A 21,300-nucleotide genomic window follows, 5' to 3' on the forward strand; every position below is an offset into this window, starting at 1 on the left:
CCCTGCTCTTCACTGGCACCACTGAAGCCAGGCTGAAATCAAAGCATTGTCACTGTAGAAATAATTACTGCCAGACATCAGCTGCTCATGACTTCAGTGCCTGAGGGTCACCCTTGAGACTGTTTTGTGATCAGGGCAACCTGCCTTCCACTGCCTGGGCAGACCTTCTCCTTGTGCCTTCAGACCCTTGTTATTTTTGTAAATAATTGCATTTGTAAATATTGCACTCGCTTTGCTTGGAAGGACAAGAGAGTGATTTTATCTTCTAGCTGTGGGAAGCAAAGAGAGTTCATTTCATTTTGTACTGTCACAACATCATACTTCATTCAGGATCTGGGAAGCCCAACAGTTTACTGGAGGGACTGGAGCCTTCCTGCTGAAACTGGGGCTCAGATCTGTGCCTGTCAGGAGACTCCCCGTGCACAGCCGAGCACATAAGTTTGTTGCAGAGTTGTCACCTGGAATTTATGTCTTTTCCAGTGTGGTTTTATAAAATTCCCTTCATGGCAGCCAAACAAAGGTGACAGTGGGCTGTGCTGGTCCTGCAGCACCTCTGCTGAGACCCAGCTTTGAGAGCACAGAACCAAAACCAGCAGGGATTCAGTACATGAACATTTAGGGCCTTCAGAGACCTTCCCTGGACTTTAGGGATGTGATTCCAACTTATCATCAGCTGTTTCAAAAAAAAGTCAGTCAGAGCTCCTAGGTTTCCATTCTGCTTCCCTGAATGTATTACAAATTCTAACAGAATAACAGCTTTGCTGCTGGAATTCTATCAGGATCAGAGTTTTAGCTGAAAGAAATATATACTGCAAGCACTCCGTGGGTGAAAAGACAACCCTAGCATAATTACACCAAAAAGCTTTGGCTTTAAGACTGATTTTACAAGCTGGGCTATGTTTGCCTGCATCACATTGATGAAATCACAGGTATTTTTCTCCTTGCTTGTTCCCAAACCCGGGGGCAGTGCCTTTAACTGCCCCTCCTGGGGGCTGCTGAGGGGGGCTACCACAGCTGACAGCAGCGTTTGTCTTTTGTGATTCTGATAAAGAAAAAAGTCAGATTGCCCCTCTGGAGTGCAGCCCTGCCAAAGCCTCAGGGCTGCTCTGGCCTGACCCTGGAAGGTTCTGGGATTTCTGCCCCTGCCTCGGACTCGGCAGGGCTGGCCATGGAAAGCACCCAGGGCACAGAATGAGAGGGGTGAGAGGGGCAGGCTCAGCCCTGGGATGGAGCCTGGGTGAAGCAGCACTGGAGTGACCCCGGGGCAAGGCTGGGGCTGAATCCCCTGGGAAAATCCACCCTGAGTTCCATCTCTGCTCTCCAGCATTCCTCAGGAAAACCATTGACCTCAGGACCAATGTCTACTGTGCTGCATAAACATTCCAAATTTATCATTCAGGCCCCTTACGTTTCAAGTGCTTTTGCTCAGCTGTTTGACAAACATTCTATTTATACAGCTATGGGCAGAACTAAGGAAAATTATCTTTCAAAAGAAGAAAAGTAATTTGAATTAGGGAGACACACAGTGCTCTTGATCTCAGAACACATCTCAAAATGGGTATTTTAACCCAAACAGGGATCTTTTCTTCAGACAAACCCAGGCTGTGGCAAGAACTCCCAGCACCAGCATTCCCAGCAGAATCAGAGCAGGTCTGGTGCAGTTCCTCCAGCAGGGATTGTGACCTGGGAGCTGCTGTGAGCTGAGCTGCCCTGCACACACAGGGGAGAGCCCTGCAGGCACAGCCACGGGAGATGTGTGCTCGGGATGGAGCTCTATCTGCTAAAACAGGCTGCTGGAAAGGGAGAGAAGGGACACCAACAGCTTCCACCCATTCACCAGGCATTCCTGCTGGGTTCAGATTGAGCAACATGAGCAATTACATCACAGCTTTGCCCTGGATGGAAGCTTTTGCTCCCCTGTGTGGCTGCACATGTTCCACAGGACTGCCTGACCTGAGCCTGTTTGACTCAGATTGTGAGGTGGGCCCTTCACTCTGTACCAAACTCACATCTGCCAGGTCATGTTCTGAAAATGCCAAATGGTTCAGGAATATAATTCCCACTCTCACAGGTACTTCAGGCTCTTAAGAGCTACTTCAATTGATTTTTAATAAGAGTTACATTCAGAGCTTGCTTTGTTTAAAGACAGGACTTCAGTGTGTGACTAGTTCTGGTACTTCTGCAAATTTCACCTATGCAGATTCAGCTCTTGAACAGATATTTAAGTACTGCACATCTGACATTCTTTCCTCCAGCCATACATGGGCCATTGAAAGAAAATCAGATAAACAGCTTTGATCCAAGTTATTGCTTTGCTCACGAGGCCCTCCCAAAGCTCCTTGCCAGCTTCTGGAAATGGCATTCTGGAGTCCAGGCAGCAATAAATCTGACTGTCACAGGCAGTGCTCTCAGCCAGCCTGTCCCGTGCTGGGGTCAGCTCTGATGGCCCCATTTCTGGGGCTTCTTTGAACACAGGACTCACATTTCAAGTCCAGGGCGAGCTGCTTTCCGAGCAGCACCCCAAATGTTCCTGTGTTTCCAATCACTTTCCATCTCAGCACGCAGCTCCAAGTTCTGCTCTCGGCGGCAGCATGCACATCCAGAGGAAATCAATCAGCCATTTATTCCAGATTCCCAGCAGATCCCGGCAGCAGGAGCTGGCCTGACCCAGTTAATGACCTGGAAATGATTTTCCAAGACACGGTGCCGTGGCCTCTCGGTGCCTCCCAGCAGCAGCAGCGGCTGCCAGGGAGCCCTGGGGGAGCTCAGCATGGCTGAGCCCTTTCCCTGATGGAAATGTGGGAGTCCCAGCTGGCTGTGCACCCCTCTGAGGCCTTTTGGAGCCAGAAAAGCTGCAGTGAGTGCCCCTGGCCCGGTGCTGTGCCCCCTGCTCTGTGCTCACTCCCCAGGGGCTGGGAGCCCTCTGCCTTCCCTGCTGGGGGGGCACAGCACAATTCCCCCATTTCCAGCTGGCTCGGGAGCACAGGCCTGCCTGGTTTCAGTTTCCAGCTGGCTGACACACTGCAGGGCTGCACTCCAGGCAGGTGGAGCTGCCAGGCTGGCCCCCTGAGCTGCCAGACCTGCAGGGCCAGCTCAGCCTGCCTGGAGAGACTCCAGCTCCCAAAGCCCAGCCTGGCTCCCAAACCCCTGCCAGGCACGGCAGTCTGCAAGGATGCACAGGCTCCTGTGCTTGGGACAAAGCAAAACTTGCCTGGCACTGAATCCCACCAGCTCTGGCCTTGGGAGATTCCTCCTCATCAATGATGAGCCCCAAGGACCCTCCCTGTGCCACACAGACCCCACTGTCCCTGTGCCACACAGACCCCGCTGTGCCACACAGACCCCGCTGTGCCACACAGACCCCGCTGTGCCACACAGACCCCGCTGTGCCACACAGACCCCGCTGTGCCACACAGACCCCGCTGTGCCACACAGACCCCGCTGTGCCACACAGACCCCGCTGTGCCACACAGACCCCGCTGTGCCACACAGACCCCGCTGTGCCACACAGACCCCGCTGTGCCACACAGGCCACACAGACCCCACATCCCTGTGCCACACAGACCCCACTGTGCCACACAGACCCCACTGTGCCACACAGACCCTGCTGTGCCACACAGACCCCACATCCCTGTGCCACACAGACCCCAGTGTCCCTGGTTTCCCCAGCCTGTGCCTCAGTGTGTGCTACAAACTCTCATCAGGTGTGGTCCTGTCTCCAGCCAGCCTGCCCATGCTGGAGCCATCTCCGGGTTCATTATGACACAAGGAAGGTCCCTGATCTCAGCCTTAGGGCTGTGGAAAGTCCCAAGGCTAAGTTTCAATGGCAGCACCACGATGGACAGATAAATGCTTTCATTATGACACTGGGAAGGGTGTTTAACCAAATCAAATTACAAACTTCCAGCAGGAGCGAGGGCTGGTGTCCAACAGCATGTCATTTGTTATCTCCAAAACCTGAATTCTGTGAATCACAGCATCCTGGTGCTCCTGGAGTGGGACACACCCTGTGTCATTTACCTGTCTGACCAGGAAAACTGTCTCTTTTCTAGGAATTGGACCATCCAGCCACTTCCTGTGGCAACCATGGCTTATTCCCATAAACGTTACCAAGATAATCTTGTGCCACAGAAATAAAGAAGGTTAGGATCAGTATCCCAAAGAACACTGGAAAAAGAGGAAAAGTATATAAAATTTCTTAGAAGATAGAAATAGAAGGGACAAAAGGTTTATGCTTTAAAGCCAATTATTTACTTGTGGAAAAACCCAGGAACTTTGAATGGATGTGGGTATGTCTGTACTTTTCCCTTCACTTCTTACCAGTTCCTAATACAAATGCTCTGACATTCATGGCCCACATTTTTTACACTCTTATTTTCTGCTTTTATTTGGTTTGGGCTTGTTTTTAATGAGGTGAACTTTGCACAGCCCAGCTCTAGCTCCTATAAAATCTGTGTCTTAATTGGCCAGATCGAGTGATTTTTCTGTGGAGAGAAAAAGCCCCCATCCCAAGCACACGGCTGTACTTGGAAGCAGATGTCTCACCCCCCTCAAGCTGAGCTCACGAGGACAGCAGTGGGCTCAGGAAACTCCTGTCCAGCTCTTGCCTCTGGAATCATGGAAAGAGTGCTGCAAAGGCTGGTGCTCCCACAGAAGGGAAGGGGAGGAGGATGGGGATTCCTCCAGGAGGAAAATTGCACTGAGGCACTCGCCCCCCACAGCCCTGCTCACCCCAAAACCATGTCTAGGAGCAGGGAGCAGGATGCCCCAGGGGAAGGGATCTGCTCTGACCCCTCTGAGCCTTTACAGAGCCCAGGGCTGCCTCTGGTCACCTCTGCATTCAGCAGCTCCGAGGGGACTCTCAATTGCTCCTCTCAAGGCTTCTGTAAAACATGAAGCAGACCAATTCTGGAGGATCAGGGGCTGTGAAAACCATAACTTCTGACAGGAATCTGACTTAACAAGAGCATTTTTTAAACTAACTCTGCCCAACAGTGTGTTTTTGGAATACACAGAGTCTCCTGCTGCTAGTTCAGAAGGAGATAACACTTTTAGGAGCATCACTCCTCTGCCCAGTCTCGCTCCCCCAGAGCCACTGGGAGCACTGCCATCACTTCAGAGATGATCAATGAGACCTTGGAGGTCATGACTTGGCACTCAGGCTGGAAAAATACATAAGTGTGGCTTTTTTTTCTTTTTTAGAAAAGATGCATCAGATTCTCCCTCTGGTGCCTAGCTTAAGCTTCTTTAAAACAATGATTCTTGATTTGTTTTGATGTGCTCTTCATCAGCCCTTCCCCTGCAGTGTGGAGCAGGTCCCTTGCACTGAGCCACAGCAGCAAAAAGGAATCTTCTGCTGAATAAACTCTTGTGAGACACAGTCACTACATGCAGAGGAAACTGGGTTTAGTGGGGCCCTGGTTCCCTTGGGGACTCCCATAATATAAATTATTAATAATAAAAATAAACATTGGCTAGCTTGAACTTCTCTTCATTCCCTTAGAGCTTATTTTTGTGATGGAATTAGCTAAATAAAGCCCACTTAAAAGAATGTTTAATTGCAAACTATCCAAGGAAAACAAAATGGAACTAATTGGTTCTTAGATATTAAACATTCAAAAGGAGATGGCTTTGGAAACAGCTGAAAGACTAATGTGCATTAGGATACAAATAGTGCTGAGAGCAGCTGAGGAAAATGCAGTCTAAACTGGACTACATCTACTTTTAAACCAGATATTCAAGTTTAGTCAGTCTGGCCCTGCCTAGAAGAAAGCTTTGGATTGTTTCAAACCTAAACAGAATCACAGCAACACTCTCTGGAAAGTTATAAAATCAGAGGGGGCAAACTTGTGTACTGACTTCTGGGCATCACCTACCCAGGAAACTCCACAAAACCCACAGGGACTGCTGCCCCTTAAATCTGCTCCAGCCTAAAGAGGACACCCCAGCAAGGGCTGTTTCACGTGGCTTTTCTGAAGCTGTTCTCCTGCAAGTGTGCCAGGGAGAGCTCCCCACAGCAGCTCTGAGCTCATCTGCAGAGGAGGGTGGCTGTGCTTGAGGCTGGCTGAGCCCTGCCTGGCCTGCACACCCTGCCCTCCCAGCCCGGGTTTGTCACTGCTGCTTCCTTCAGGTGTTGCAAATGGGAAGGGTCTGGTGAAAACTCTCTTTTCACACTCATTAGAAGTTAAATAATTTCAGAAGTGTTTCAGCAAGACTAGGAAGTGATGGCTCTAACGTGACTGAAATTTGCACACAAGAAAAAGACCCTCTGCATTGAAAGGGAGCAAGAGGTAGATAAGTCATAACAAGAATCATACAGCAAAGACAATTTAAACAATTAATGGTGGCAGAAGAACGTTTCTCTGGAGGAGCCATGGAATCAGGCTGGTGCTCGGCCACTGAAGGGGCACTGTCTCATCAGCAACATGTTTACTTTGCCACTTATCAGTGACTGACAGTGCCAGTGCCGAGGCCTCTGCCAGAGATAACAAATTCCTGGAAATGTCAGGGCCCCCAGAGCACCCAGCCCGAGCACACCAGAGCTGCTCCCTGGAAGGAAAAGGCAGACACAACTGGAAGTGCTAAGCAGAAGCTGCTCAGCAAGATCAGTCAAGATCAAACCACTTCAACATTTAGGCCAAAAGCTAATGTAATTTAAGGTCCCTTGAAATGTTATGAATACCATCAACAAACACGGCAAGAGTCACTCATGAAAATGCATTTCAGCTTTGTGCACAAGAAAATCCATCAGCTCTCTGTCTCAGACTTCTTCAAAGACTCTGAACCCAATTGTTTGTTCCCTGAGGACCCAAAGCTTTTACTGCAACTAACACATCTGCTTAGTGTTTCCTATTTTTCAGCATCACAAGGAGTTTTTCTTAGACCTTGGACTGGTTTACTCAGCATCTATGGGCCAGTGATCTTCTGAACTCCCACTGGGGATCCTCCAGAGCTGCCCTGGACAGGGCACAGAGCAGGGACCTGGCACAAAAGCACCCTTGGGTTATCTTCCAAATTCAGAAATGCCCATTCAGGTAGAAAACATACTGACAAGGGATTCCAGCAATGCAGTAATGCAGAGCCAGGCCTAAATCCAGACTGACACAATTACAGCAGCAGGGCAGGCAGTGCTCCATGTCCTGACAGAACCCTGCAGTTCTGCTCCGTATGACTTGGCTTCCTCAAGCAGATATTTTACAAGAAGATACAGTTTTACTGTACTGTAAATATAACTTGACAATTACAGGTCAAAGTATCCTCACTTATTGCTCTAAATGAAACTAAAAGTAGTCAAATTCCCACATACACACACGGGGAAAAGATTCATCATGTGTTACTACAGCTCTGGGGAAAAGAGCACAGAAATGATGTCTGGAGTGGAGACCTGCCCAGAAGATGCAGTGTGTGTTCTCATCCAGAGCCTTCTCCTGCAGAGCATGTTCTCCTTACAGTTGTGGTTTTGTTTTTGAAGAACCCAAGCTCAAGCAATTTTGAGATACTTTGCATTGCCATTTAAATGTTTTGCACTTCTGCTGTTTGTTTGCAGGCAGCCGGGATGCCCAAACCGATTTTGTAAGGTTATTTAAATTCTTCTTTATTTGTTAACAAATTATGTTGTTGCACAACACATTGGCATGTGAACCCTTCAGAAAAAGGGAGAGGCACAGCTCGGCCCCAGTGGAATTAGGAAGGAGCTCCAATGACCTCAGCAGAGTTACACAAAGGGCAGCTCTATTGTCCCACTGAAGGAACATTTCTGTATGTCAGGGCTCTTCAGAGGAGGCCTCACCTTCCAGGTCAGTGTCTGGGGCTCCATTTCAGGCAACAGTGACACCTTTCCATCCATCTGGGCATTAGAGCTGCACTAACAGCCCAAAGAAACGTGCAGTTACATTTACAACAAACTGACAGAACGCTGTGTGTTACTGCAGGACCCAAACCCAGGCATTTCCACACGTGATCCACTCACTGTAAATGCTCTTCTCTTCTCTGCCATTCTAAAAACCAGGTCACTAACTTGCTACAAACCACTCGCCTTCAAAACTTCAGCAAAGCCACTGAGCTTTCTGTCCAGATCAAGTCTCAGCCACATGCCCTGGGCTGCAGTGCTGGCTCACACAGCTGCACTGGGAATATCCCTTTGGAAAAGCCTGGCCTGCTATTTTAACTTTACAGAGCTCATCAAACAAAATCCTTCCTTACAATCTGGAGAAATCTTCGAGACTCTCTTTGTGAAATTTCAATTACGTAGTGGAAACATCTCAGAAATTCAGTGCCCAGGGAAGGGGAAGGTTATGGAGGTGCTGTTTCTTCTGCACTAGTAAAAGTACAAACCTATTCACACCAATATTAAAGCAGAAACATTCAGATTTTAAAGCACACTGAAGCCTTGGAATTGCCTCCCTGTTTATCTGTTCAGGCCCAGTATTGGAAAATTATATTTCCCCCTTCAAGCCTGTAGCAATTTCAATAATAAAACAGGGGTTATGTAAGTGCAGAGAATTATGGAACAATGTAAGTGGAAAGTACATCGTTTTAAAATTCATTTCAATAACTCAAATACAGCTGAACTGACATTATTCACACTTTCCAGTCTTAGTCAACACTGGACTGAAACCAAGCACAAGACATTTCAAGCCCAAAGGAGGTTTTTAAGAAAATTACAAGCACCTATATTTCCAGTTTACAATGCCTGTCTGGGAAAGCTCCACTGCCTAAGGAAACAGCAAGCTGCCTTCTGACGGGATCAAAGAGCAGAGATGTGAACTGATCAAGGGCACAAGGGCTGGCTGCACGCAGGGAGCTCCCAGAGCAGACAGCTGGCTGCAGGGCTGCAGGACTGCAGGGCTGCAGGGCTGCACATCCCCAGCCACGCTCCCACTGTGCTCAGCTCTGACCTGGGCACGCACAGGCTGCAGCCCCAGCTCTGCGTTCCTCCCACGCCCAGCGCTGCAGCTGCGCCTGCAGCAGGAATGCAAGAGAGAAATGAGATTCTTATCGGCCTGGCAGATCTTGGAGGGTGATGTGGATGCCTGTGGAGCTGCCAGGACTCCGGTGTGGGACGTGGCACGCAGCCTAGCTGCTGAGCTCCCAGGCTGCAATCCAGGGCTCTGGCAGGACACTTGGAATAAGGTACGACTGCTTTCTAAAGCACAAGAGACTGCTCCTGACTCAGGGATACCTGGATGTATTTCTGTCAGAAAGAATTTTCATCAAAGGAGAAGTGAAGATCCCAGATTTGTACGGGAATGAGTAAAAAAAGGGAATAAATTGCGCATTTCCAGACTCAGGGGCAGTTGAAAGTCTGGCTGTAAGAAAATAGATTTAATAATCATAACTGTCACAGAGGGGAATGCTAAACACACAAATAAGGACAGGAGGTTTCTCAGGATAACCCTGTGTGTCCATTCCCTGCCAAACCATGGGCAGCATCGTGCACACAACTGCATATGGCAAACCTTTCCATCACTCCAAAGAGACCCAAACTTCCCCTTGGCTTTTGGTAAGATAAACCAGTTATGGCTCTTTCAGTTCCACAGCCAGCAGTGTTTCAAAATGTGCAGGGACAAAGACCTCCCAAATGCATGAAGCACAAAGAGCTGTGGAAACAAGGCTCTTTAGGTCTGGATTGTGGCCTTTTTAAAATGTTGCCAGGGCTGGGACCCTCCTGGATGTTCCTCTCGTTACTGTTCCCAAACAGAATGCAAACCTGCAGGATAAAGCAGTTATGCTGTGGTCAAAAATGTCAAAGGAACATGTTAAGCTAATTCACATTGCATTTTGTTCAGAATTTTTCATAGTATTATTCATGTTATTTTCATAACAGCTGAGAAAAGAGTGTGTTGAATAGAGCATCCACTGGTTTGAGAACAAGAAATGCTAGCTAAAATCAAGGGCTTTGGCTACTTTAAGGCTTCCTAGGCAAAATTAAATAAAAATATTTCCTGTAAACATTCCCTCTTTTCATCAGCATGTCAGTTTTAGTAAGGAGAATGTGATCCTAATTCTCAGCATCCAAATCTGGGATAACTATAAAGTCAAATGTTTTCTCCCTTTCACAGAAACAACTGTGACTGGAAATATTTTGCAAAGCATGTTGCAAGTGGAGGTAAGTAAATCAGCTAGCACACAGCACATTTTTAAAGGAAAAAAGTTTCTAAAAATGAATCAGGATTTAATAAAAAATGTCTCTGAGGTACATAAGTCATGCCCATAATAGAATATTTTTCAATTTTCAACCCTGTATAGAGAATTTTAAACCAATAGCAGATGTACCAAACAAAAGCAAAACTGTCCCTGATTCTCTGCACATAGACAGAAACAGGGAAACCAAGGAGAGGCTCTCAAACATTTTCCACAAGAAAGACAATTTGCTCACAATTCCTTCTCCCTTTAAATTGTTTCTGTGGCAACACATCTGGTGCTGTAATTCTGGGCCAGAGCATTAACTATCCTGCAAGAAGAAAGTGATGTTGTTGTTCTGTCTGCAAGAAGGTGGAGCAGAGAGGGATCCGTGAGCAGGTCACCCCTGCTGCCTCCCCAGGCACACACAGCATCACCTGGGGATATTTATGCAGAGCTTAAAACTGCAATTTTAAAGCATTTCAACAATGGTTACAGAAAATTCTCATGGTAAACACGGTCTGTAAGCCAGGGTTTTTGAAATAAAATGGTGAGTGCTTTGCTACTGCTGTTCCTACCGTGTGAAATAAAGAAATGACCCAGCTGAGAGGAGCAAGGTTCATCCCCTAATCATAAACACAGCATGCAATGGGGCCAGACTGATGTTGGCCTCTTCTCTCCAGCACTGCACAACCCCTGCTGTGTCCTCACCATTCCACACCTGACCTGCAGGAGCACGTGAGGCCAAAACCCCTCAAGGGGCTGTAACACTCAGCTGCCCCAGGAAGAGCAGCTACCCCTCCCAGAATCCCAGAATCCCAGAATCCCAGAATCACCAAGGTTGGAAATCCCTCCAGAACACCAAATCCAAGCTGTGCCCCATCCCCACCTTGTCCCCAGCCCAGGGTTCTGAGTGGCACCTCCAGGAATTCCTGGGACACCTCCAGGGATGGGCACTCCAAACTTCCCTGAGCACTCTTCCAGTGAAAACGTTCTTCCCAAAACATGCAGCCCTTCAAGCTCTTGAGGACCAATAGATTTTACATTATGGAAACAATGGAAGTAGATTTTTGCTACTTCATCAAGCAGATCAGGGATGGATTCATGGAAAGAACATATTGAATGAGCAATACAATGTCACTGACACAGTTACTGTCCCAATAATGATTGCATATGTTCTCCATAAAATAGTTTTTATATAATTTGAAGCAGCTAAATTCACATCTAGAGCAGCTACATATGAATCTGTTTGCTAACTACACTTAGGGTATTTCTGTTTTAATGACAAGATCGTCTCAATGTTCTGATCTTCTGAATTACTGGTGATTAAATGCCTTGTCTGTCTGAAAACCAAGTTTTTTGCCCTAAAAAGTTGAACTGAATAAAAACAATAGTTTTCAGGCATTCTATCTTTGAAGACATACTGGTTTAAAGCAGTCTGTCCTCAGGGAGAATAAACTGGCAGCAGAAATGGAAAAGTTGGAAAAAGTGGATAAAACCTGGTATTTCATAAATATGTATGTCCCTTTTGTGCTTCTGGAGGCAGCGTCCGAGGACAGGAACTGCAGCCAGGGCCCCGAGCACCTGTAGCCATTAAAGGCTGGCTGATGTCCTTTGCACAACTCCTGTCTGGAATTCTGGATTGTCACCAGCCAATCACCTTCCAAAATCCAGTGCTGGCCAACAACAGTCTGGACAATTCAACTCTGTCTGCTCCCTCTTCCTCAGCCTTTTGGCTGAGATCAACTGTGCAGATTCAAATAATATTAAACCTACTATTTTACAGAAATTATCTCTTTCAGTTCCAGTCTTTCTATCTATTTCATCCAAAAGGAACAAATTAATAACCCTTCTGAGACAGTTCCCCCTCCCTTGCTTTGTCTTGGATAAGTTTTTATACCCAGAACCTCTGCCTGGTCCTGGTGCTCTGTAACCCCACGTTGTCACTCCTCAGACCCCTGAGAGACACGAGGATCACAATGGGGATCACAGCTTTCCCCTCCCCACAGACTGAGCCTGCTTTCCCTTTCTAGCCAGAGTGGCTCTAGTCCATTTCTCAGACTCTTTATGGGGATATTGCAAAGGAGCATTTGTGAAGGAATTAATTAGCTTGGAAGGGAGCAAAGTGGCCTTGGTGGATGTGCTGTTACAGGATCCCAGCTCCCTGCCTGCGTTGTCCACAGGAACCCAGGGCTGGGGAGAGCATTGTCGAGCAGCTGTTCTTTGTCCTGGCAGAAGGAAACCACCCCATCCTTGCCCTGTCCCCTGGGAATCCATTACATAACTCCCTCCTGGCCTGCCTCTCCCCAGCCTGCCCGTGCTGCTGACAGACCCCCCTGCAGCTCCTGCCTGCCTCCAGCACGGAGCCCTGGCTCAGGATGAGGAGCTGCCAGCTCAGGGAAGCCCTTCCACTCCCCCAGAGGGTATCCAGGCTCTGACTGAAGGAGAATGCTGCCAGGTTAATGTGCTCTACCAGCTCACACGTGTTGCATCTCTCTCCAGACCTGGGGCATAAAGAGGCTGTGCCTGCCACTCCACGACAGCTCCAGCCCATTTTGGCAGGGTCTGTGCAGTTTTTCCTGCGTTGCTGCACGTGGTGCTTGTGTCAGTCACCGTGCAGGATTCAGAGCAGCAGCAGGGAAGGGATGAGCTGCATGACACAGGAACACAACAGAGAGGAGCTCCTCCCTGCACACTCCTTCAGCCACGGCATCCTTGGGGAGCCTCTCCATTCAACATGCAACATTCCCTCACACATATTTTGCACTGTTTACTACCCTTGGAAATGATCTTCCTCTGCTTTTCTTGTTTTTAATTAAGGACTTTCCAATAGGTGTAATTCCTATTTTGCAGCTGTGAAAACGCAGGTATGGACAGATTAAGTCTTGATCCCAGCAACGGAAATGACTGAATCAGGAGTTTGAGTACTGGTGCTAGTTCAATACTCAAGAAATGGCTCCAGAAATATATAACCTTATTTTTCAAACTCTTTCAAGTTTCTTTGGTTGATTAACAGCTCTACTTCCATATGGCCCAACTTATTTAAAACACTTTTTAAAAGGGGAAATTAAACTCTGTCTGAATCAAAATGTAACTGGGCTGTGACCCAAAACCTCAACTTGTATTTACTAGAATAAGCAATAAAAAAAAAGAAGGCAAATAAAATGTAATCTTTGCACAGACAGAGTTAAGCAAAACACAACCAGCTCATGCAACAACACCTCCAAAAGGCAAACGCTATGGGATGGCATAAACCTCATCCTGCTCCTCTCACTGTTCCACCTGCCCCAGCCAGGTGCGGTCCTGCCGGGGTTCCGGGGTTTTCCTGCCGGGAATGTTTTCCCCCCGGACAGAAAGCTACCGAGCCTCGCTGCGCGGCTGCAGCTCTGCAGGAGCCTCGGCATCCGTTGAGGCTTGCCCACTTACGGACGCTCGCCTGCCCCGCAGGTGACCGCATCTCCCAGAGGTGACCGCATCCCCCAGGAGGTGACCGCATCCCCCGGAGGTGACTGCATCCCCCCGCAGGTGACCGCATCCTCCCGGAGGTGACCGCATCCCCCCGCAGGTGACCGCATCTCCCAGAGGTGACCGCATCCCCCAGGAGGTGACCGCATCCCCCCGCAGGTGACCACATCCCCCCCAGGTGACGCATCCCGGCTCAGGTGTCCGTGTCCCCGCCAGGTAATGTCCCCTGCCGGCACCGCAGCTCTCCCTGGGGGCGAAGAGGGTGCCTCGCTCCCCGCAGCCCCGCTCCGTGCCCAGGTGTGCCCAGGTGTGCCCTGTGCCCTACCTGTGCCCCACCTGCGCTCGGGCCGGCGGGCGCGGAGCGCGGCTCGGCTCCGCTGCCGTGGCGGCTGTCGCGGCTGTCGCGGCTGTCGCGGCTGCTGTCGCGGCTGTCGCGGAGGGTGCGGGCGGCCGGGAGGGCCGGGACAGCCGCCGCTTATCGCCGCTTATCGCCGCTTATCGCCGCCCAGCCGGGCTCCGCTTCCAAGAAGCCGCGGCTCCGGAGCGCTCGCTTGCCGCTGGATGCCGAGGGCTCCGTGCCGCTCGCTGCTTCCCTCCGCTCCCCTCCCTCCCTCCTTCCCTCCCTCCTTCCCTCCCTCCCTCTCTCCCTCGCTCCCCCTCCGACCCCCCTGGCGCTGGCAGGGGGGCTGGGAAGGCGGCTCCAGCACATGCCGAGCCGCGGTCACGGCCCGGACCCTCTGCTGTTCCCCAGGAGCATCCCGGGCGCCCTCTCGCTCGCTCCAGCGGCTCCGCGGCTCCCGCAGGGCAGCCCCGCACCCGCAGCGCTCCCGGGACACCGTCCCTGCAGCATTCCCCCGGCATTCCCCCGCTCCTCTGCCCCCAGCTCTCACCCCTTCTGCTCCGGCCTCTTCTGCCGTGCCCAGATCCCGCCTTTCCCACCTTCCCCAGCCATTGCTCCCTCCTCCTCTGCCCTCACCCCACGCTGCCTCTTCACCGTCCCTTCAAAGGTTCCCTCCTCTTGCAGCCCTCGGTCATCCAACGCTAATCATCATCATCATCATCATCATCATCATCATCATCATCATCATCTTTCTCTCATTGCCTCCTGCCTCTCCCATCCGCCCTTCCATGGGTTTGCTGCTACTGGGGAGATGTCACTGCTCCCTTTGATTCTCTGTTGAACAATCCTGCTCCAGTCCTTCCTGCTGCACCCACTGCTGACCTCCTTCTGGCTTCTGCGGGCAGGCACTGCTCCTTGGGCCCGAGCTCCCTCCTGGCAGCCTTTGAGACACCTTCCAGGTAGTGCTGGCAGAAGGAGGTGAAGCTGTCATGCGGGAAGCAGGCTGGGACCTCCCTGTTCCTTGTCTCACCCCGTGCTCCCCCGCACTCACACCTCTCTCCTGAACAATGCCTGGCCGGGCCTTTTGCAAACACCCCACACAAACCTGTCCCTGCCTGGGCAAGCACCTTGGCTGCTGCTGTGGCTCATCCATCTTCCATTTCCCCTGGTTTCTAGCAGCACTTGGGAAGCAGGCTGGGATCTCCCTTCCCTGTTCCTTGTCTCACCCCGTGCTCCCCCGCACTCACACCTCTCTCCTGAACAATGCCTGGCCGGGCCTTTTGCAAACACCCCACACAAACCTGTCCCTGCCTGGGCAAGCACCTTGGCTGCTGCTGTGGCTCATCCATCTTCCATTTCCCCTGGTTTCTAGCAGCACTTCCCCGTGCTGACTGACTGACAGCACAGGCAGCCAGACACTCCCCACGGGGAGAATGAGCTGACTGCATGGAATTTGGCCATGCCCTTACCATAACTTCATTAGTAATGGTGTTTTCTTCCCTTTGGACCATGCTCTGCAGCATCCAGCTCACACATCCTGAAACCCACCCCACTGCAGGAGCTGAAACACAAAGTGAAGCTCCCAAAGCTCCAGCTGACCAGAGATCCCATACAAGAACCTCTGAGGGCAGGGTTACTTCTTTCTTTCCCAGTTCTTTATGAAGTTGGTCAGGATTTGTATTATCTGTGCACATGTTTAAAGGAAAGTCTGGAAAGAGGCAGAGGAAGATCTCTTGCACAGCTGAACATGCTCGTGAGGGAACTGACACACATGACAGTGAGAGCAGTAAGACACAAAACCAGATGGGCAGATGGAGCTGCCTGAACCAACAATTCGAGCACCCTGGTTTTATTTGTGTTAGAAAGAACTGTGCTGAGACAGAGGCCAAAGTGGGTTTCACACCAGGTCTTCAAAATGCTTGGGGCTTGGAGCCCTGCAAAGGGCAGCGATGGTACACCATGGATGTCACAGCTGGGGCACCTGGAGCGCAGAGCAAGGAGATGCCAACACCTGGATTTGTACAGGTGAGTACATGACATTCCAGTCATTGTGACTCTGCTAACTCTTGGCTTCATTTCCCTGGCATTTTGGGGGGTTATGATCACACCCACTGAGTGCTTGAAGGATCCTCCCCAGCAAATGCAGCTGCAGCTGTCCTGCTGCTCTCTGGGGTTTTCCAGGCTGCCAGGCAGGCAGCAGTGGCTGTGTGCCCAGCCTCAGGCAGAGGGAGGTGCCACGGCAGCTCCTGCAGCTCAGGACAGTGCTGGAACACTGCTGTCACTGCAGCAGGTCCCTGTCCCCAGTGCTGGCCCCACAGCAGGGTGGAGCACGCTGGGACAAGCTGAAATCAGCCGGATTTGTAGGAGGACATTTGCCACAACACCAATCTCTGCAGGAGCCCTGTGCAACCAGTTGCCCAAAACCCCACTACTGTTAATGTCATTTCCTCCTGACCGTGAGCCTTTTAACAAAATCCACAGAGCAGCCCCTCAGCAAACAGCAGTGACCACGCTTCCCTCACTCCTGGTGCAGATGTCCCCGTTTACTTCAGCCGAGGAATGGCTTTATGTGTTTTTATTCCAGTTTGTTTTTTATGGTCTTCATTTGCTGTGTCTTCATCTGGTGTGTTTATGTGGCTGGTGCTTGGTTTTCATTATTTTTAACTGCATTTCAGATCATTTGCTCTATGGTTTTGTTCACATTCCTCTTTTCCACGAAATTCTAATAAAACACTTGGCTACAGATTTCCCAAATTGAATACTGATGTTTAGTGCAGCTAATTATGCAGCAGGGTTCAAAGTGAGTTCTATAATGTAACAATTTACATATTCCTGAAAACAATGGACACAAACCTACAAATTATTGCTACAAGCTAGTTTCACATTCTTCTGGAATTTCCTTTAGAAATACATATGTTTAGTATTCTCACGCATATGAAAAGCAGCAAATACTGCATTGCTGGCACCATTATAATATTTACAGGGAAAAAATAAAACGCACTCTGATGTGTCTCAGGCCTAATGGAACATAAAAAAATGCCAGTATGTTTCCTCCAAGATCTCAGCGTGCTTCACAAAAACCCTTCCCAAATTCAGCCACTCAGCATCCATCACTGTGAGCCAACGATACACAAAGATCATTTTACAACAAAGCATTCACCGTGGCTGCAACAACATTGCACGTTTAGTGCTTCAGCATCTCCAGTGTTCTGGCATGATCAGATTAATCACGACTTTATTGTTTAAATCCTGAATAAAGTAGTTTTTGTTTGTTTTCTAAATGGACCAGATTACAGGCAGCCAACCAGCAGAGCAGCCCAGCCTTCTCAAGAAGATCCAGACTAAACTGACTTTTAGAAAGGCTGCTGTAAACCAGAACTCTGTTTATAAATGCAAGAGCTAATAACTCAGTAGCTGGGCCTGTTGCTGTGATCCTTTGCACCAGGCTGACTCGCAGAGACAATAATTCTTCTGCTCCTAATGCAAGCAATATGTATGCCAACATTTGCCTGTGGCTCCACCCCACCCCTTTCTAGTTTGTATTTTTTTAATTTTAGAATGTTACTTACATCTTCGTAATGTGCAGTGATCTGCACAGAAGTGGATTCTCCTCAGCCTATCGACGCACTGACCAGGCACTTTCATTGCTGGAACACAACAAGCTGCAGAGCACGTTCCAGCAAACCCCCCCTGCACAGAGCGTTTGCTCTGAGCCTCTGAGGGGGTTACAGTGAGACTGAACTGTAAACACACATCCCCAGCTCCAAGCACATGATTATTTTTCCCTCTTTGTGCATCTATCTGTGCTGGAGTTTTTAGTTCCTGGTATTATAGCTCAGGAGGGAAGCTAAGAGACCTGCCAACAGAAGCAAAGAGTATCTTCTAAAACCTCAGCACAACTGGGACAGTGGCTGAACTCACAGGATTCAGTATTTCCAAATGTGACATGCATGGAAAATTTGAATTACTTTTCAAGCCTCCTTGGCTTGTACTTTTGTAGTTTTACTTACGACCACTGCCCCAGCACTGTCTGGTTAATAAACAGGGGCAGTTCTGTTGCACTGATGTGTACACACCTGTCTGTTTTCTCTCTGGGGTCTCACAGCGGGTTGGCTTGTTTGTGTATGGACACATAAACACTGAGACAAAAAAAAAAAAAAGGCCTAAATTAATCTGATCCTCTAATTACAATAAAAGTTTCATATTCCCCCAAAACATTTATTCCTTGTAATTGTTTTACATTTTCCTAAAGTACTGGTAACTTCATCTTGTGATTACAATAAGAAGCCTATGACAAACCAAAGAAATCAAACGGGTGTGCATCATCCCTGGGAACATTGTGCTATCCCTGGAAGTGTTGCATCCCTGGAAGTGCCCAAGGCCAGCTTGGATGGGGCTTGGAGCAGCCTGGGATAGCAGAAGTTGTCCGTGGAGTGGGATGAGCTTTCAGGTCCCTTCCAACCCAAGCCATTCTGTGATTTTGTGTGACATTTAAAGCACGGTAACATCAATGTGATACATCCATTACAAACGCACGTAAGGCTATGGGAGCAGTTCATGTCCCGCGCAGCCTGGTGCAGCCGAGGCCGCTGTCGTAATTAATTAACGGTGTAATTAATGGTGCAATTAACGGCCGTCGCTCGGGTCACAGCGCCCCGGTGACCGGGACAGCGCGGGCACAGCGCCCTCTGGCGGCCCCCGCTGCAGCCCCGGGCGGACGGCGGCGACAGCGGCGACAGTCGCGACAGCGGCGACCCCGGCTGCCCGCGCCGTGGGCACAGGACACGGCCTGTCCGCAGCGATTCCCTTCCCAAGCGTCCGATCCCGTTCTGAAGCTGCCAGCTCCTGCTGCCAGCCCGTGCGAGCGCTCCCGCCTGCCTCCTGCGCCATCCCGTGATAATTCAGCCTCAACGAGCAGCGGTTCGTTACTCGATAAAAGCTATCCTCATTTTTGCTGTCATTACATATGCAGGAGTCATTTGCGAAATGCGCTCGTTGTCTCAGTCGGACACGGAGCTGTCCCGGAGCTGCCCTGCTCAGGCGTTCCTGTCCTGGAACAGCACCCACCACAGCGCGGGGCAGGAGGGATTCGGCCATGGGAGCACTACAAAAACTCACAAAGGGAGGCTAAAATAACACGCCGTGCTCACCCGGCACACCTGGGGGACAGGGGACAGCACACAACACCGGCCAGCCCAGCTGGGACGCCAGGCACTGTGCAACGGGAGCTGTGCTTATAAAACATTAAACTGGGGAGCCCACACAGGCTGCTTCGCTTTAATTTTGAGGTCTATCAGCCACCGTTCATGTAAAAATGTTCCTTTGTGGCAAAAGTGCTCCTTATTCAGGGCTGGCACTTAAAAGTGTCACTTTTGTCACGTTTACTGGGTGACAGTCACTAGCAGAGGACAGAGCTTTCTTCACAAATAGCCATAATATGTTTTCCAGATAAGCTCAACAGCAAAGGGTTTATTCCAAAAGGCTTATTAGGCAGAGATAAAAAGCTAAGAATATGACAAAATTAAAATCTCAATCTGTACCACCAAAGGAAGTTTAAAGTAAATTTTGCAACAATTATTCCTTTGATTTGCCTCCCCCGGCCCCAAAATTCTGGAGCAGAAATACTCAGTGAGTAGTGGAAAACCAAACAGGAAATGTTCACGAATTCTTTCGTGTAAAGAACCCCTGAAGTGTCACCCATTGCCCTGGAGAGCTCAGCAGCAGCGTGGAGGAGAGTTAAATCATTAAACCCCACACACAGCACAAGTGTGAGGTGTCAGCTGGGAGCACAACTGCCCTGCTTACACAAGGGGGAATTCCAAAGGAATTCAGACTCATTGGACACAAATGGATTACTAGATGAAGGGGAAGAAAAAGCTTTAAAAGCTTTTCATTATTTTAGTTAGAAACCTCAGAGAATTTAAATTAATGTATCGGTATCAGCTTTTGATTGCTAGGAAAGTATTTTCAGAAAACTTCATGAGTTTATTGCTGGACCTAGTTTATAACTGGATTTATAACACACCTGAAACAAATGTTTCTTTCACAGGCAGCATGGTATGAAGACAACCTTTCCCATAAAGCCAGAAAAAACAAAAGTACAAAACGAAAGAAACCTTCCCCCAGCGCCAGGAAACTATAAATATTTTACTGGAAAAGATCTCATATATGAGCTTTAAAAACAATCAATTCATTTTGTCACAGACAGGTAAGTAAATATTGCATCAAAGTAACAACTAAAGGTTCCTGGAGGAGGAGTGGGGAAGGAAAAAATGCTGCTAGTTTTCCTGACAGGAAAGAAGACAGCAAAGGCAGAAACAGAACACAAAAACTCATTACTAACCCAACTATTGTTTGCCCCATCAAAAAAAAAAAAAAAAAAATAAAACCCCAAAAAAAAAAAAAAAAAAAAAAAATTAAAACCTCAAACAAACAAATAAACAAAAAACCCACCCCAAAATTAAAATCCTATAGCTGTCACAATTTCAGGGTAAGCAATAAAACTTTTATTACACGAGTGCTATTTAAATATAATAAAATATTATAATAAATAAATATATTAAATATATATAAAATATAATAAAATATAATAATAAATAAATATCTCCCGTTATTAAGAAAGCAGCTACGTTGCCATGCCCTGGGTTTACTTCTGAGCCTCACTCCTGTGTTTGTGTAGGGCTGTTGGAATGGAGTGTGCTCCATGGAGATGAAGTAACACGCTCCTCTTCTCAGACTCTTCCTCTCTGATGCAGCGTTTGTGAAGTCACACTTCAGCCTCACACCAGCCCAATCGGCAGGAAGGTATTCCACGTGTTTCCCTGGGTTCATGGGGACATGGAAGCAGTGCTGGACAATATTTTTGCCTTTGTGAACATCAGATGCCTCCGTGGCAGCACTGGTTTGTCTGCGTCCCTCACTTACCAAGGGGAGGGCAAAAGCAATTTGAGGTCACGCTGGTCCCCAATATTCTGAAAATGGAGTATCCAGTGTATACACTGCTGCTGAAAATGCTTCTTTGTAGGGAAATGTAACTGGGACACGAGATTAATGGATCAAAATTGCAGAAGGCATCAAAGCCTGTAAGTATAGAATTTATTTTTTTAAAGAAAGCAGGACCTTATTATCATTTTGAAAAGAAAGCTTCTCTTTTTCTCTCTTAGTTTTCTCTCCCCATCAAAAAAAAACCCTCCAGTCTCTCATCAACTCCAAGACAAGATCAGATTATAATCTAGTACATCTAGATCACAATCACTCCTCTGAGCTGGCACTGACAGTGTAAATAAAGACTACTTTATGTTAAATATGAAATCAGCATAAGCCCTGAACTATGCAATGAAAGATTAGGTGGATCATCAGTAACAGTCAACCTA

General features: G+C 48.6%; 1 protein-coding gene and 1 long non-coding RNA gene across 4 annotated transcripts in view; one reads left to right on the plus strand and one right to left on the minus strand.

Moving 5' to 3' along the window:
* The window catches only part of RIPOR3 (RIPOR family member 3), a 40,899-nt gene extending 26,860 nt beyond the window's left edge, over positions 1 to 14,039 (minus strand). For 2 of the 3 annotated variants that reach the window (XM_041417829.1, XM_041417827.1), the window contains exon 1: positions 13,913 to 14,039. The gene's annotated coding sequence lies outside the window, so the exon portion shown is untranslated. The remainder of the gene's footprint in view (positions 1 to 13,912) is intronic. The other variant, XM_041417828.1, reaches the window with a different exon arrangement.
* Positions 14,040 to 15,144: 1,105 nt separating this feature from the next.
* Positions 15,145 to 20,993, plus strand: LOC121343028. The gene is made up of 3 exons (XR_005953630.1): positions 15,145 to 15,952; positions 19,977 to 20,135; positions 20,607 to 20,993. It is a non-coding gene; the product is annotated as an uncharacterized LOC121343028 (long non-coding RNA).
* The last annotated feature ends 307 nt before the right edge of the window (positions 20,994 to 21,300 follow it).

This window comes from Onychostruthus taczanowskii, unplaced genomic scaffold (genome assembly GCF_017590055.1).
Source record: "Onychostruthus taczanowskii isolate IOZ18803 unplaced genomic scaffold, ASM1759005v1 scaffold57, whole genome shotgun sequence".
Taxonomy (NCBI): domain Eukaryota; kingdom Metazoa; phylum Chordata; class Aves; order Passeriformes; family Passeridae; genus Onychostruthus; species Onychostruthus taczanowskii.